The 16764-nt window shown below is 47.3% G+C and overlaps 1 long non-coding RNA gene across 2 annotated transcripts in view; it reads left to right on the top strand.

Moving 5' to 3' along the window:
• The first annotated feature begins 4112 nt into the window (after positions 1 to 4112).
• The window catches only part of LOC106722117, an 18004-nt gene continuing 5352 nt past the window's right edge, over positions 4113 to 16764 (top strand). For both annotated transcript variants that reach the window (XR_001357917.2, XR_001357916.2), the window contains exons 1-2: positions 4113 to 4268; positions 16406 to 16528. This is a non-coding gene — a long non-coding RNA (uncharacterized LOC106722117). The remainder of the gene's footprint in view (positions 4269 to 16405; positions 16529 to 16764) is intronic.

Here is a 16764-nt window from a genome sequence, read left to right as displayed (position 1 = left end):
GTCCTGGTGGTGGGTGATGGGTGGCAGGTGGGCTCACTCCCACCTGTCCTCTGCAGGATCTGCTTGGGTGTGGGCTTGCTGCTCTACTTGGGGGCCTACCTATCCCCCACAGACCCCTCCCCACCAGAGAACTGGCACCAGCTGGAGGCAAGGGTTGTGGAGCAGGTCCAGGCATGGGCAGGGCTCCTGCGATGTCTCTCCTTGTGTGGGAGAGTGCTGGTGCTGAACCAGTTGGTCCTGTCCAAAGGGGCCCCAGGCCCCACAACTAGCATGTGGTTGCACAGGAGCCATGCCTCCCGGAGCTGCGCCTCCTGGTGCCACATGTCCTGCTCTGGTGCAAAGCCCGGCTAGTGAGCCACACTGAGCTGGGCTGGGTTTGGTCCCACCATGCTCTTTATGGAGGGACTTGAGTTGGGGCTGCCACATGCCTGCCCCACCATCCAGCCCCTGTGGTGCCAGTGGAAGCAGCCAAGTGGGGCTGTGGGGAGCTGTGGCTCTGCTTCAGGCACAGTGGGTGGTGACATGGTGGTATGTTACCTGGGCTCTGTACATGCTGAATGGAACCAGCCAGCCCAGCCCATCCAAGGCCATGCACTAGCTGCCCCTCCAGAAACCCATCCACATATGGGACATCCCCCACACCATTCCCCAACATTCTCTGCCACTCCTGACACTCCCCAAATTCCCTATGCCATTCCCCATAGCCCCCAACGCCCCCAGCATCCCCCACCACTCCTCATAGCCCCTGACACCCCTTGACACTCCCCAACATCCCCTCTCTACTCCCCATAGCCCCTGACACCTCCTGATCTCCCCCCACCACTCCCCATAGCCACTGATAACCCTCTCCACTCCTGACACACCCGCTACATGCCCCACCACTCCCCATACCCCCTGACATCCCCTGCCACTTCTTACACATCCACGCCCACCCACACCCATAAACACTGGGCCTGTGCAAATAGCCAACTATTCAATTTGGATTCAGATTCAGCCAATTCAGATTTAGTCAATTTGATTCAGAGATTTGAATCACTTTTCTGAATCAATTCAGAAAAGGTTCGGAGCTGATTCGGAGAGATTCAGAGATTCGGTCATAGGGTATAATGAGGAATCAATGAAATATCTATAACTTTGTTTCCTGGCTGATTCTAATGAAACTTGCAGAGGTGGTAGCTCCTGCTGAGGTCACAAAACCTGCCAAGTTGCAAGGAGATCGGTTCAAGGGTTTCTGGGAAACTGCACATCAAACTGCTGACAAGCAAAACTCATGACATAGGTGACACTGTGTGCGTGTTAAGGCACAGGGGGGTGAAAACTGCAGGGGTGGTAACCCCTGATGAAGCCACAAAGCCTGCAAGCTGTCAAGGAGACAGGTGCAGGGGGATTCTGGGTCTCTGCACCTTTGGCCGCAGGCAGGCAAAACTAATGACATGGGTGCTTGTGGGACTGTGCGTGTATTCAGGTGCACCCTTCCTGGTGCTGGGACCTCTGCACAACATGGCAGTGTGCCCCCATGAGATCTCCTCCCTCACAAACTCATGGACTTAATATACATAGTGGGATTCTGATACACTGAAACCTGCCAGACATCTGACTCCCCAGGTACCTCTGCATTTTTACCTGTGCTGCTACATCCCCCTTCCCCCCCACCCTCCATACTGTCCCTCACCCCCTGATGCCTCCATTTCCATTTTCACTGACTGGATTTCTTGCCTGCATTGTGTGCCAGGCCAGGATCTGGCTGCTTTACTATTCCTTCCATCCAGGACCAAGAGACACACCAACTGCATGTATTTACTCAGCTTGACAAAGGGTTTTTCAACCCCAAAGCTTCCTAAGATATATTTTTCTAATTATATTGGGGTTTTTCATAATAAACATATAAACATAAAAGTACAAGATATGCCATCACACACCACAAGTAACATATATCCAACACAACATCTTTACTTCTTGCTGTCAATTCCTTTATAAAAAGAAAGGCTCTGTGACAGTTCCGTCTGGATACCTTTGATGCTGCTGGTACTACTGGTGTTGAGCCAGCTAAGTTATTTTGACTTGCTGTCATTTACAGTGGTGGACTGGACTGAGGCTGTCAGGGGAGGAGGAGACCTCATGGGGCCACACTGCCGTGTTGTGCAGAGTCCCTAGCACCAAGAAGGGTGCACCTGAACATGCACAGAGTCACCTATGTCATGAGTTTTGCTTGTTAGCAGCTTGAGGTGCAGTTTCCCAGAAACCCCAGCACCTGTCTCCTTGAAACTTGGAAGACTTTGTGGTCTCAGTAAGAGCTACCATCCCTGCAGTTTTATCCCCGCTGTGGCTTAACACACACACACGTGACATGAGTTTCTCGCTCAGGATTCTGAGGTGCAGTTTCCCAGAACCCCCTGCAGCTATCACCTTGAAATGTGGCACGCATCATTCCTACAGCAGAGGCTACCATTCCTACAAGTTTCATTTGAATCATCCAAAAAACAACAAAGTTATAGATATTTCATTGATTCCCCATTATACCCTATGGCCAAATCTCCAAATCACCGAATCTTTCCAGAAGCTCCCAATTGGTTCAGAAAGCCTAAAGCTTCTAGAAATTTAATTTGGATTAATAGATTTGGCCTCTGAATCATCCAAATCATCTCCAAATCTGAATTGCGATCTGAAACTTTGCACAGCACTAATAAACACCCTCAACCCACATCCCTAACTTACCCTTGACAGTGCTGAGGGCAGCAGGAGCACCACAGAGATTCTCTGGCCAGAAACCAGAGCATCTCTCCTGGAGGACTGACTCCTGGGTTGCTGCCAGGCATGGTCTTGGCCTTGGCCTGTGCCTTGCCCCGTGTTCCACAGCGCGGTTTTTCTTCTGACCCCTGGATATCTAGAGTTCTAATTTTGCCCCCCCGCGCTGCAAATATTCAGCGCAGGGAACATTTTTTTGTTCCCACACGTGTGTCTTGCAGTGTCTCCAAGGGGTCTGAGATGCTGCAAGATGCACGTACGCACTCATCTGGACGCATGCTCTGAGCCCAAATATAAACAATGGCTACCTGCCTGCATAACAAGGCTTCCCTTTACCCCAGGTAATATTCCCCTGTAGGGCATCAGCACTCTCTTTGCCTTCCTCAATCCAGCCTGAATGCCATTTAGCAGAGTTCCTGCATTTCCCTTGCTCTGGAGCTCTTCCCTCAGCAGCCTCCAGGGCTAGACTGCCACTCTTGGCTAAGGGCCTGGGTTTATATATCCTGCTGGTCACTTGCCTCCCTGAGCTGCCACAGGCATTTCCTGATTCTGCTTACTGGCTCAGCCTCAGGGTGACTTATTATTGTTGGACTCTGCTGTGCTCCTAACTTGCCTCCTATGCAAGGCTCTAGCCCATGGTGCTACTGCAGCACAGCTAGTTCTATGGTAAGTGCTTGCATTAGGTAACTGTACCTGTTCCTTGGCAGCTCATAATAAACAGCTTTCTCTGCCTTGAGGCTCTCTCTCTGCTGCTCCTTCACCCATAAAGTAACAGGAGCCTGATCTTATGCTGGAAAAACCAGAGTGAAAATAAGGTCTCAGTATGGTACTGCTTAAGTATCTGGGTTGTATATTTACAGTTCACTAGTAAAAAGTGTGTATCTATACTTCCCCTATGGATTCCTGGGAAATGCATATTATCTCCTTAGCACCCAGAAGAAGATTGAGGTGTGCTTTCTAAAGACATAAAACCCACCTACACCTGATGTTAGTTACGACAAAACTCAGGTGAGGAAAAAAACATACTTTGTGTCCAAGGAAGCTTGAACAAAGAGTGCAACTTCCAGGGTGGTGGGCCACCTGATTCCCCCTTAAGAGGACACCTAGAGAAGGAAGGAAGGAACTTCTTCATTCTGGTCTGGAACAGGTGGGTGGGTGTTGCAGAACTCAAACTGCAAATCTTTTCCATTTTTGTCGAAATGTGAAATGTATGTGCAACAGTGCCGCAGCTGCGACGCGGTTACTAAAAGAAGGGAGCAGCTGCCGGAAACGAAGACAGCCAGGAAATTGATGAATAAACCCAGGCAGCCAATACGAAGCCAGGAAAGTGCAATAAAAAGGGGAGGAAACTTCCCAAGGGCGTCTTCAGGCACGCACTCTGAGAGGAATGAGAAGGGATCCCTATGGCGACGGAGACAGAGAGCCCAGGAGGTAGGGACGCACGTCCAGACGACAAGGGGAATTTTGGGGAGCGAGGCACCCTTCCCCAGATTGTGTCCTGCAGTGAAAAGACAGCCTCTGCGGTGAGTCATGAACTGAGCAGCGGTGCGGAAGCCCCGCCACAGCTCCGAGGGCTCAGAGCGTGGGGATTCCCCGAGCAGGGAGGGGGAGAAGAAGAGTAAAGGAAGAGGCAGAGAAGAAGAGGGTGAAGGAGCCCCGACCCTGCCTTGCAGCTACTGTAACCCGGATCCTGCACCAGAGGGTGGAGGGAGGCAGAGAAGAAAGAGAAAAGTAAAGTGATGAATCCGTGCTTCGCAAGCCAGCACAAGCTGCAGGCGGTGAATCCCGGTGTCGGCGTTAATCGGCCGCTAACAAGGCAATTAGCGGCTGATCATTGTGTAAGAGGCCAACAAGTAGTCCTGCTTTGATCCCTGACAGCCGGCGGTGAGAACCCCGCGGCGATCACACAGGAGGAGTGTCGTCCCCAGAGAAAGAGCCAGGCAAATGTTAAATAAAGCACGATCAGTGAAGATCTGATCTATGTATTTTCTTTACCGGGGTACCGGTTTCTAACAGCTGTTCCTTCCCCACCCCCACCACAAATTGTGTTTAGATCAAGTCGTGGCAGGCGGGAATTGGGGGGGGGGAACTACCAGAAAACCGGGTACCCAGGACGGGCACACGCTCACAGTATGAAATGCTCTGATCAGCATTCTCCACCCTCCCACAGCCTGTCAGTGCTACTGTTCCCTGGTCTGACCTGGCATTGACACAGAGCATCAGGGAAAGCAAAGCAAGCATGACTGGCAATCCAACAGAAACATACCATGTTGATTTGTCACAACCCTCCAAAACATGTGGGTATTCATAAGTGGGTTTTGGTGTGGGATTTTCATGGTGGTGAGGCAAAGAACTCCCACTTGTATCATTTTATGTAATGAAGTGGTCCCTGCTATAGCCTCCTGTTTTGTTTCCCATAGAGAGTGCACATTAGTTTGGCCGGATATGGCTTCCAGCAGTGTCCCTCTGAGATGTTCCTTGCTCTGACAAAGCAAGGAACAGCTCCTTGTTTTCCCCACCCTAGGCTAAGCAATGCTAGCTTCTACTGACTCAGAAAACAAGCAGTGATATGACCTTGAAAATGCCTTTGCTTCACAAACATTCAAAAAGCCCAAGGTGGAATCAATCTGTTAACATAATTTTTGCAAGTAGCGTATTTAGATTGGTAGTGAACAGAACACACATTCACCCTTTGGTGGGGGTAGGGCAAATCTTAAACTGGGTCCCAACATTTTTAAACCAGTCTGTGTGCGCTGAACTTCTATTCTGTTACAGGTATAGACCATTTTCTGATCACTGGTAAAAGTGTAATGTCTGTAACTGGCCTATGAATCCATTAAATGCCAGGCTCCCAAGGTCAGCTAAGAGGGATCCAGGACCTTTGCAGCTGATGGATGGACATTAAGGGCAGGAGGAGGAGGATTCCCTGGGTTTGATTCTATTGCTAAAGGTCAGGATTTATTGGTAACAGCTTGTAGCTCTGTGCAAAACTAGAGTGCAGTAGAACATCCTCATTATGACAATGCAATGAGTGTTCTACAAAACTACTTCAGTTAGCAACAGCTAACTGAATAGGCTACTTCAGTTAGCAAAGGTTCAGGCATTCCTAGGTGACTAGCTTCAGATCAGGAGCTGGCTGTGCTCATCCCTGGACAGAGGTAATTTAAATGAAGAAAAAATTCTTTTTAAAGAAGATCATAAACTTCATGGAAACATTCAGCAAAAATAACCAAATGCTGTAGAATCTTTAATGCATTTAACATGGATGTGCACTGTCACAGCACCTGGCACTCCTGAGACGCTAAGCACACAATGCTACTGTGGCATGAATCTGATTTGGAGCACGAAGTTTGTCTGAATGCTGCTTTACTTCTGTGCTGATGTTTGTAACTAGACAGCATACTTACAGAGCTGCACACCTTTCCAGTTTGTTCTGCACACACAAACCTACCATGTGCTGATTCTCTTTCTTTGGCTTCAATTATTCTCCTAAACTGCACTATATACAGAAGATCTGCATGGTCTGAAATTTTCTCTTACCATAAATGTCTCCCCCTGGAAAAGGAATGTATGTGTTGTTTGCCAATGGCAAACAGAGAGCTTGCAGGAAGGGGAGTTGCGTAATGGCCATGCAGCAAAGGGGATCAGCAATGAACCATGCACTGGGGAGAAGAAAAGGAAAAGTGAAAAGAAGACATTCTTCTTCTTGGGAGTCAACAAGGGAGTTTTTTTTTGTGAAGCAGGGCAGAGGCTGCTTGTTACTTACACAGTAGTTACTCCTTACAGATGAAAACAAATGGGAATAAGCAGGGGACAGTGAGGCAATCCCACAGCAAAGCTCTATACCAGTACTGCTTAACCTTCTGCCTTGTGGGTTGGATGAGTGACAGGAGGTTGATCTGGAGGCCAGATCCTGTGTGGATTCAGTGTATGGGGTTGGTCCACAGGTGTGATCCAGTGTACCAGATCCAACCCTGTGTGCCAGCATGATCCGGTATGCAGGACCAGGGCTATATAATCTGGCCCATGGGGCTCCCCATTGATTGGATATTTGGCAGTGGGGGAGCGGTGGCAGTGTTAATAGCTCTGGCTGTCACCACTCCACCACTGCCAAATTCCTGTTCTGTTAGAAGCCTCATGGGCCAGATGACAGGGCCCCGTAGACTAGATTTGGACCATAGGCCAGAGGTTGAGCACCACTGGCTTAGAAAGCTTGAGGGTTTAAAGAAATGACTGGTGGCTACTTTTTATTTGCCTTCTGGTTTCTGATTCTTTAAGGTGTCAAGTGACTGAAATATAATGCTCTTGTTGTGCTGCCATTTTTAATTCTTTGTCCCACTGGTTTTGACCAGCTTTCCATCCTGCACTCGGGGGAAACCTTTCTTAACAAAAATGCCATTGCAACTGTGCAAAGTTTTGTTTTTGACACATCAGAATTTTTTTAACAGCAGCAACAACAAAACTGTTAAAATATTCCCTGTTCGTTAATAAAAATTAGAATCTTGGAATCTTATCTTTCCCTTTGAGATCAACAGCTGCTTTTAGTTTTCGCAAGCCTCCATTTTGGTTTTTTTTTAAGTTCTCTGTGCTGTAAGATGTTTCTGAGTGGTGATGTTGCAAGGACTTGTTACCATAACCTGTTACAGTGCTGACCTTTGTTTTTAACAGCCATGTTGATCTGTAAATGTTTTCCTTCATAAATTGAACTTATGAATAGGTGGAACTAGATGGCTTAACAAACTTGATTGCTGTTGCTGGGAGAACAATACAATCTGAGGGGGAGAACAGAGAGAAAAATATGAGAAATGCAATGTTTGGATTTCAGCAAGGCACTTGATCATTCAGAATAGCTTGCACATAAAACCTGCACATAAAACCAGCAACGACCTGTCCCTTTTGTTCATTTCTATCCTTTGCTGTGTCATATTGGTGATATCCCTGATCTTGCAAAGATTTCTGCAAGTATTTTAACTTTTTGCATGGTAGTTATATTAGTGCATAATGTCAAACATGCATAACCTGTTTTCAGAATAGGCAGGGAGCTACTATGCTAATTTATAAGCAGTGCCATGTGCAAAGTGTCAGTTGCTGTATATTGGTAGGCAGTGCTAGCATTTAATTGTGATTTGGAAATAAAAATAAGAGGTATGTTTCTGAAATTCACAGACCATTCCAAATTACTACAGGAAGCAGATTAGAAAGAAGGCAGAAAAATAACAGAAAGGCCAAAAAGGCTTAGAGACATTCAGAAAATATATTGAGAGGTACCTCATAAAATGAAGGTAACTCCACTTGGAAAAAAGGCAGTGAAACAGATCGTCTATGAGAGGGTGCAGTTTAGTTAGCTGGGATTAATGTGAGAAGGTAGCAAAAAAGTCCATGAAAAGACTTCCTAGGATATGGAGGTGATAAGCACCCTCCTTTTTTTATAGATTCCTGCATAACTGCACATAGAGGATGGAATTCAGTTTGAGTTCTCATCACAAGGAGAACTGGTCTCCCCAACCATAAGGAGCTCTCAAACCAGTTGTGGGAGCATGGGCACAACTGCTCAGGATGGCAGTGCAGCATAAAGGTCAAGGCCTTGAGGGCACAGTGTGTCACCATCACTGACCACAGTCATCAGTTAGGGAGTGCCCTCAAGTCCATGCCCTTTATAAAGCAACTGACAGAAAACCTCATGCCCCAGGACCCAGGCCACAGCTGTGCTCTTTATCGCAGCATGGATAGCCTGTCCGAGTCCCCACCCCAGCCTGGCACCCATGATGATGCGTCACCACGGCAGGGCTCCTCAGGGCAACAGCAGCCTGTCCCGCTGAGCTCCCTCCCTACAGCCTCCACCAGCAGCTTGGGGAGCCTGGGCCAGCACCTGCCACAACAGCTCCACAGCTTGTTGTGCGGATAAATAAACCCAGTGCTTTAAATTGGCAGTTGGTTTCCAATACGCTATCGTGTGCAAACTTATGCACCTCTGTCCAGGTTGGCCTCAAACATTTGAATCCTAAATCTTCTGATTCCTATTTTGTCCTCTCTGCTCTGTCCCACTCTGCCCCAAAAATCTGTGTGGCTTGTTCCTTGTGAAGCTGCCAAAGTTTGGCCAGGTGCAATCCTTTAGGAATGGCACTTCACACAGGCTTAGTTGAAAGAGTAAATTCACAGCTAAATTCTGCAAGAATTCTACCCATACTAAGTATCCTTTAGCACAGTGGTTTTCAGCCTTTTTTCATTTGCATACTTCTAAAAAATTTCAAATAGAGTTGTGGATGCCTTTGGAAATTTCAAATGGAGGTGCAGACCCCTTTGATTTGTAAATATGGGTATTCGTATACTTTTGATTGATCATAGTCATTTTTCGTGGACCCTAGACATAGTCTGTGGACCCCTAGGGTCTGCATACCACAGGTTGAAAACCACTGCTTTGGCCCATTGAGAACCAACCTTTTTTGGCAGGTATGCCACAAATTAGACCTGCATCCTCCCTAAGTGCCACTCAGATCCCTTTCCTTTGCCTGATCCTCTGCCTTCTGCTTCTTGCCCAGTCTGCTGCTCTGTTTTTTATTTTGTTCTCTGCCCTATCTGTTACTGTGCTGCCAGTCCCCTCCCCAATCTGCCCTGTGCCACACAGAGAGGCTCTCCATGCCACTTGTGGCACATGTACCACAGATTGGTCACCCCTGCTTTAGCCCAAGCCTGGCAAGACAACTCTGGGGTGGATCAGGCCCAGGCACTGGATTTGAAACCTGGCAGACTGCTTCATTGGTGCTCTCAGTGACTCATTTGCAGATGCCCAAGGAATACAGAGAATGAAGCAGCCTGATTCAAATGCAGAGGGACAAGAACTGGACTTTGAGGGAGGAAGTGGGTGTGGTGAGTACACTGAAAGGAGGAACAAGGGAAAAGTAAACTTGGACTGGAGGCTGATGTTAGGAGGGAAACTCTTGAGAATGTGGAAAATACAGGACAGGCTGGGTAAGGTTTGGAGTCCGTTGTGGTATTCATAAGACTGGAGTTGGCTGTGTAAGGGGACTGCCTGGGGATAATGAGTTTGGACAAGTAACTGTGGGGAGCCTAGCAATGAGACCACTGAGTAGGGAAGATGATATCAGACTAGGGATGATATAAGACTGGTACAGGTCCAGAGGAGAACAGGTCAAATTTACAGAGAAAGAGAAAAAGAGTCTGTGTTTCCTAGAGAACACTTTCTGCTAGGGCTTGGAATAAATCCCAAGGTCCTAAAGATTCACTGTTCTTCTGCCAAGAGCAACAAATATTTGTGAAACTGACTGGCACAGAACTCTGTTCCCTTTCAGTTTGGCCCAAAGGGGACAGAAACCTAATGCTATCATTGAATAATCTGTTAGCTTAAGTGTCAGGTTGTGTGGTGAATCTGGATGTGCCAATCATATGGGTGTCCTTTTGACACCATATAATGGAGCTTCTGACATTTTTTCACTGTGTCTTGTTTGTTTTTGTTTTAGTTTGCTTTATCAAAAACCTAGAAAATTATATTTAAAAATGTGTTAAGAGTATTATGAAGAATGCAAAATCAAAGACATACGAGAAATATTAGAATTAAGGTTATCTGTGCCTTTTGTGAGTAACACAGATTCAGAAGTAGGATTCATAGGATATGTCAGTGTGGATAAGTAAGGCCCAGTAGAGAGCACTCCAAGGCAAGAATTAGATGGCCTGATGTTGCCTTAAGCTGGGGAAGCTTTATGTTACTACTGGAGGCAAGCAATCATAAGCTGAGCTCTCTAGACATATATGATGAAACTCCAGTAGCAATCAGTAGCTTCCTTAGAAGGCCTTAATACACGTGCAAGTGATTTATCTAAATGTGGATTCAACTTCATCTGATTTAAATGCACCCATATCTACAGGGGTGATATATGTTCATTTGGTTGTGTGTGTTAAGTTATATACCTCATAGCACCACTGGATGGTGCTTACAAGCCATGATGTTTTTTTACAGAGTAGATTCACATCATTTGAATTTTCAGGCTTCAGGTAGTGCTGCCCCAGATAGAAAATATATCTATTACATTTTAATTAAATTAAAATTACTTCAATTACTTAGCTTTAGTTTATATACTCTGAAAGCTTAAATATTTAACCTTAAATAAATACATGAATAAATATGAAAAGATTATATATTTAAGATTTGAAGTTAGCTTTAATAAATTAGCTTCAATTTAGCTGTAATTAATAGTATGCATGCATGCATGCATGTATGTATCTAAAGTAAATTAAAGTTTTCCTTTCTGTAAAGAATACAATTTATTTGCTTGCTATTCTGAGCCTGGTTTCTTTTTGGGAGGGGGAGGGGGCGAGGAGGAGATGGCCATCCCACCATTGTTTGTGATTACGGGGCTACTTGACTTCACAATGCTAGCAATTACCAAGTTAATTGCTCACTAATTGCTCCTATGGGCTAACCTTCCAGTTTCTATCCATTTGCTTGTGAAATGTTATTGTTGTGGACTGAAGAAGAGATCTCAGAAAGGTCTGACATGGTTGAATACTAATTCAGCCTTCAGGGATTGGTTTAGCAAACCTTGTGCTACAGGGCTGGCACAGATCTTCTGTTAACATGGCAGTCTCAGTGGGCATGTGTAGATGAAACAAAAATTCCCATTTACATTGATGCAACTGCGTTTTGTTTGCATGACCTGGGATTTCCTGCCTCTTTAAAGCTCATTTAAGCTAACGCTACTCAAAGATGTTTTAATTTGTGTCGCTTTCCTATTATGTCGCTTCAACTGTGGATTTTGTTCATGCAAACAGCCGGAGACCCCAAAGACTTGTAATTAATCCCCTTCGCCATGAGAGGCCACTGCGTTTCAGCTTCTATCCAGTAGGTGGTGCTGTGTGTTCTTCTTTACCCTCTTTCATGCCTCACCCCTCCCTTCTCCGCAGTTAGGTCAGGATGTCTTCTTGGTTGACAGGACCAATTATTCTTATTTTATTATTATTTTAAATGATGGGAGAGAGGGGAGGGAAAATTATATAATTTTCTACCCTCTCTTAATTGTTAACCCATCCCCACCACCTATTGTCCATGTCCTTCCCCCCTGCCCATGTACCCTCCTGTCCTCCAGCCCCTTTGGTACGCTTCATTTGCTGTGACCCCTGCACTCCCCATTTTCTGCCAACACAGTGGCCATGGCTCATGATGAGAGTGGCAGCATCAGTATTCAGCATAATATTAAGTTTTCTGAAAGTAGTTTGAAACTTTGGAGGGAGTGAGTGGTTACATGACTTCCTTCAATATTGCAACCTGAACTTCATCACATTCCATTTCAGAGAGATCAGTCCAAGGGCAGCAGGACGCTGCCTGCCAGACCCAACACCCGGGGTATGCAGCGTCCCAGGTGATATTTAGGTAAAATGTCCTACTGACCATGTGTGTCGGGGAGAGAGGGGGTGGCAAAAGTCCATTTTTTTTTTTTTTCAACTGTGTACCAAGCCCCCCTTCTCTTCCTCTTCTTCCCTTTTCCTCCCTCCTTGCAGAAAACTTTTGTGGAAGGAACTTTCCAGGGATGAGCCCACAGGCCAGTGAAGACTCACTGTCAAGATACTGAACCCCTGCCCCTTTATTTTTACATTATTTTTTATATTGTCCGTGAATTTGTACATAGTTACTTTTGCTAATAGGGACTCAAAGTCAAGAGACTTTCCCACCTTTTAATTTTTCTTTTATATTTTGTATTTATTTTATTTTTATGTTGTCAATTTGTATATAGTTATTTTTCCTATTCATTCTCAGTAAAGTTTTTTGTTCTATAATAATAGATATGTTTTCTTTGGGATGATTGGATTTGTTTTCAGAGACCGTGTCTGCCTCAGTGGTGGGAATGCTCTTCCTGGGGAGGGGTGGGGTGGGGTGAGTCATGGAATTACTGGAAAGCCTGCAAAGAGTTGCAGGGTGGACTGTTATTGGATGGAGGGAGGTCAAATGCTTGACCAAGGCTAGTCTGCAGCCAGCATTTTCTTGCAAGTAAGAAACCCACCCACAAAGCTTAGTTAGGGAGGGGCCCCCTCTGGTGGGGTTGCAAAGGGGACCCCTCAGGCATGGTCACAAAGGGGCCCCCTCAGGTAGGGTCCACCAGGCAAGGTCCTCCAGAGGCTCCCTCAGGTGTGGGCCTCCATGCATGGTTGGGGCCCCCTGAGGTGGAGATGAATGGCCTGAATCAGCTGGCTGGCTGACCTGGGTCTTGCTACTCTCTTCATGTCACTTTGTAACTTTGGAATCTTTCCTGTGAACAAAGCTCAGGGAGGGAGGGAGAGAGGGGGCTCCAGGTGGGTAGGTGGGGGAGAGGGGTGGAGGGAGATGTCCTACACCCCCTTCCTAGTTCCTGAACATGTCCCAGCAGGAAGACAGCTGGGTTTGAAACTTTGGAGTGATTGGTTACATGACACTTCCTTCAATATTTCAAACCTTCTGAACTTCATCACATTCAGAACCATGCACGACCATAATTTTCTTGCAAGAAAGAAAGCAAACCCACCCACAAAGCTTATTTAGGGAGGGAGGGATAGGCTCCCCTTCACATGGGGGGGCCCCAGGCATGCTAATCTCCATTGCATTGTACTTTTGGAATCTTTGCTGGGCATAAAGCTTAGGGAGGAAGGGATGCGGCCGACAGGTGGGTGGGGGAGAAGGCTGGAGGAAAGGAGGCACCCTGCACCCCCTTCCCAGTTACTGAATTTGTCCCACCCATCAGGAACATGCCGGGGTGGGGGGACACTTTTCCGAGGCTGGGAGCGTGGCGGGGGGGGGGGGGGGGGGGGGCAGCCATGTTTGCAAAAGGGGCCCCCTCAGGTGGGGGACCCCAGGCATGGTAGGGGCCTCCTCAGGTGCAGATGAATGGCCTGACTCAGCTGGCTGGCTGAGTTGGGCCATGCCATGCTACTCTCCCTGTGTCACTTTGTAACTTTGGAATCTTTGATGGGCACAAAGGTAAGGGAGGGAGCGGGCCCCCAGGTGGGTAGGTAAGTGGGTGGGTGGGGGGAGGGGAAGAGGGAGGGAGGTGTCCTGCACCCTCTTCCTGGTTACTATGTCCCATCCAGCAGGAACACAGCTGGGTCAAGGATGGGCTCAAGCCATGGTCCCAAAAGGAGCCTCAGGTGGGGCCCCCAGGCATGCAGATGGATGGCCCAACTCAGCTGGATGGCTGAGTTGGGCCATGCTACTCACTCTCCATATCAGTCACATTGTAACTTTGGAATCTTTGCTGGGCACAAAGCTTACGTGGGTGGGGGAGAGGGATGGAGGGAGGCATGGACAGGGGAGAGAAATAATACATTGATTTTCTATCCCCTTTTAGTTCTTTGGGCCCCCAACCTCACTTACAGTGTATGTCCTCCCCCCACCCATGTAATCTCCTGTCCTCTTGCCCTCCCCACCATACCCTCCTCAGGTCAGGGGTGGGGGAGGGACTTTCTACTTTTATTTATTTATTTAAAATCTCCTTGTTTTTTAAAAAAAAAATTAAAAATTTCCATATTAAAATACAGACCCCCCCCCTCAAGGAGACAGTGGTGGGTGGGTGTCAGAAGACATGTACCTCAATCTGGATTTTCTGGTACCTGGTCAGTAACCAGGTGAAGGGCAACAAAACTATATGAAGTGGGCCTGCAGAACTTGTGCAAATTGAGCTGATGCTCAGGCCAAAGCCAGTGAGGAAGCCTCAGCTTCTGCCACTGTAGTGGTCAAAGCTAACCAGGAAGAGGGCAAGAGGTGTAAGGTAGAGAGCAAACAAATCAACCAAGAAGAAGGCCTCTGCAATTCAGAGGAGAAACTCAAGCTTCCTTAGTAGAAGGTACCACCTACAACCCAAGCCCTCTGCCACTGCAGTGGTCATAGCTCACGGTCACAGCTTGCTTTGTGGCCAGCAGTGACTCCAGAAATACAAGGGTGCAATGGAGAGGTGTAAGGTAGGTAGCAAGGGGTGTGAGGAGGCTACTACCCAGAATGCAGAGGTCTTGGCCAGTAACCAAGAAGAAGGTTTGCAAGGGAGAGGGGTAAGGAACGGAAAGGTGTAAGGCACAGGGCAAGTGCTGATGCTCATGCTAAAGGGTGTGAAGAAGCCTCAGCTTCTGCCCCTGCAGTGGTCCTGGCTTCCAAGGAGAAGGGAAGGAAGCAGACAGGGTTTTCCCCACCAGCAAGAAGCTTTCCCTGAGCAATGATTCCAAAGTTATAAGAGTTCAATGGAGAGGTGTAAGGCACAGGGCGAGTGCTAATGCTCATGTCAAAGCCAGTGAAGAAGCCTCAGCTTCTGGGTGAGAAGCAGGTAGGTTTTTCACAAGAGTGCAATGGAGAGAGGTCAGGTTGGGATGTGTCTGCTTGATTGTTGAGATGTAAGGCAGAGGGCAAGTGGTTTGAAGAGCCTACTACCCAGAATGCGGAGGTCTTGGCCAGCAACCAAGAAGAAGGTTTGCAAGGGAGAGGAGTAAGGAACAGAGGTGTAAGGCACAGGGCAAGTGCTGATGCTCATTCTAAAGCATGTGAAGAAGCCTCAGCTTCTGCCACTGCAGTGGTCCTGGCTCCCAAGGAGAAGGGCAAGAAGCAGGCAGAGTTTTCCCCACACAGCAGGAAGCTTTCCAGGTATAAGGCAGAGGGCAAGTGGGGTAAAGAGGTCTTGGCCAGCAACCAAGAACGCCTCCGCAAGAGAAGGTTGAGAGGCGACCTTGTGGCTGCCTATAAGTTCATCATGGGGGCACAGAAGGGAATTGGTGAGTTTTTATTCACCAAGGCGCCCCCGGGGGTTACAAGAAATAATGGCCACAAGCTAGCAGAGAGCAGATTTAGACTGGACATTAGGAAGAACTTCTTCACAGTTAGAGTGGCCAAGGTCTGGAACGGGCTCCCAAGGGAGGTGGTGCTCTCCCCTACCCTGGGGGTCTTCAAGAGGAGGTTAGATAAGCATCTAGCTGGGGTCATCTAGACCCAGCCCTCTTTCCTGCCTATGCAGGGGGTCGGACTCGATGATCTATTGAGGTCCCTTCCGACCCTAAGATCTATGAATCTATGAAGGCCTCCATGATTCAAAGGAGAAACTCAAGCCTCATCAGCTTCTTTAGTGGAAGGAAGCCTCAGCTTCTTCCACTGCAGTGGTCAAAGCTAACCAGGAGGAGGGCAAGAGGTGTGAGGCAGAGAGAAAGTGGGCTGAAGATCCTACTACTTGGACCAAGGAGGTCTTGGCCAGCAACCAAGAAGTGGCTTTTGTGAAACATTATTGTTGTGAACTGAAGAAGGGATCTCAGAAAGTTTTGACTTGGTTTAATACTAATTCAGCCTTCAGGGATTGGTTTAGCAAACATTTTGCTACAGGACCAGCACAGATCTTCTGTTAACTTCAGTCAGTCACAGTGTGGCCCACATTTTACAGCATGGCTTATATTCACGTACCTTCCAGTGCAAGTTCCCTTAGCATAGATGAGTGAATAAAACTTAAATTAAAAACTAGGCCCAATAATGTGTCAATGGGAGACAGCAATGCAAAACTGTTGTAGAAAAGCTCTTAATGGGGAAAGGGATATTGGTTGTGGCCATGCTGGTGTAAGTGCATAGGCAGATATCACTTCTGCCCCAAAAGTTTTATCTTTTATTAGACCAACTAAACAGATGCAATTTTTTTTCTTTGCAAACTTTCAGGCTCAGATGCCCTTCATCAGGCAAAGGAAAAATCAAAGCTGTTAAGAGTTCTCCCAGGTAGAAAGGAAACTTCATCTTGCAGACAAGAAACCAGAGATGTTGGGGTTTCTCCCAAGTGGAAAGGTCAGTTTTTAAAAAACTGCTCTGCAGGAATGTAAATTAGGAGCAGATAATGGCTGAAGCAGTCTGGTTACCTGAAACTGTCAGATGTCAGGCAGGGTGTTAAATTCATGTGGGAGGGGTGTGGGTGTGCGGGGGCTTTGTGGGTGGGGGGAGTTGTGAAGGGGTGTGGGCTTGTGTGTGTGGCGTGTGGGCTCCCACACCACATTCTTCACCTGTGCCCAGGCCCCCTTCCACCT

The sequence above is a fragment of the Alligator sinensis genome, unplaced genomic scaffold (genome assembly GCF_000455745.1).
Source record: "Alligator sinensis unplaced genomic scaffold, ASM45574v1 scaffold368_1, whole genome shotgun sequence".
Classification (NCBI taxonomy): Eukaryota; Metazoa; Chordata; order Crocodylia; family Alligatoridae; genus Alligator; species Alligator sinensis.
This window is presented reverse-complemented; position numbering and strand designations above follow the sequence as displayed.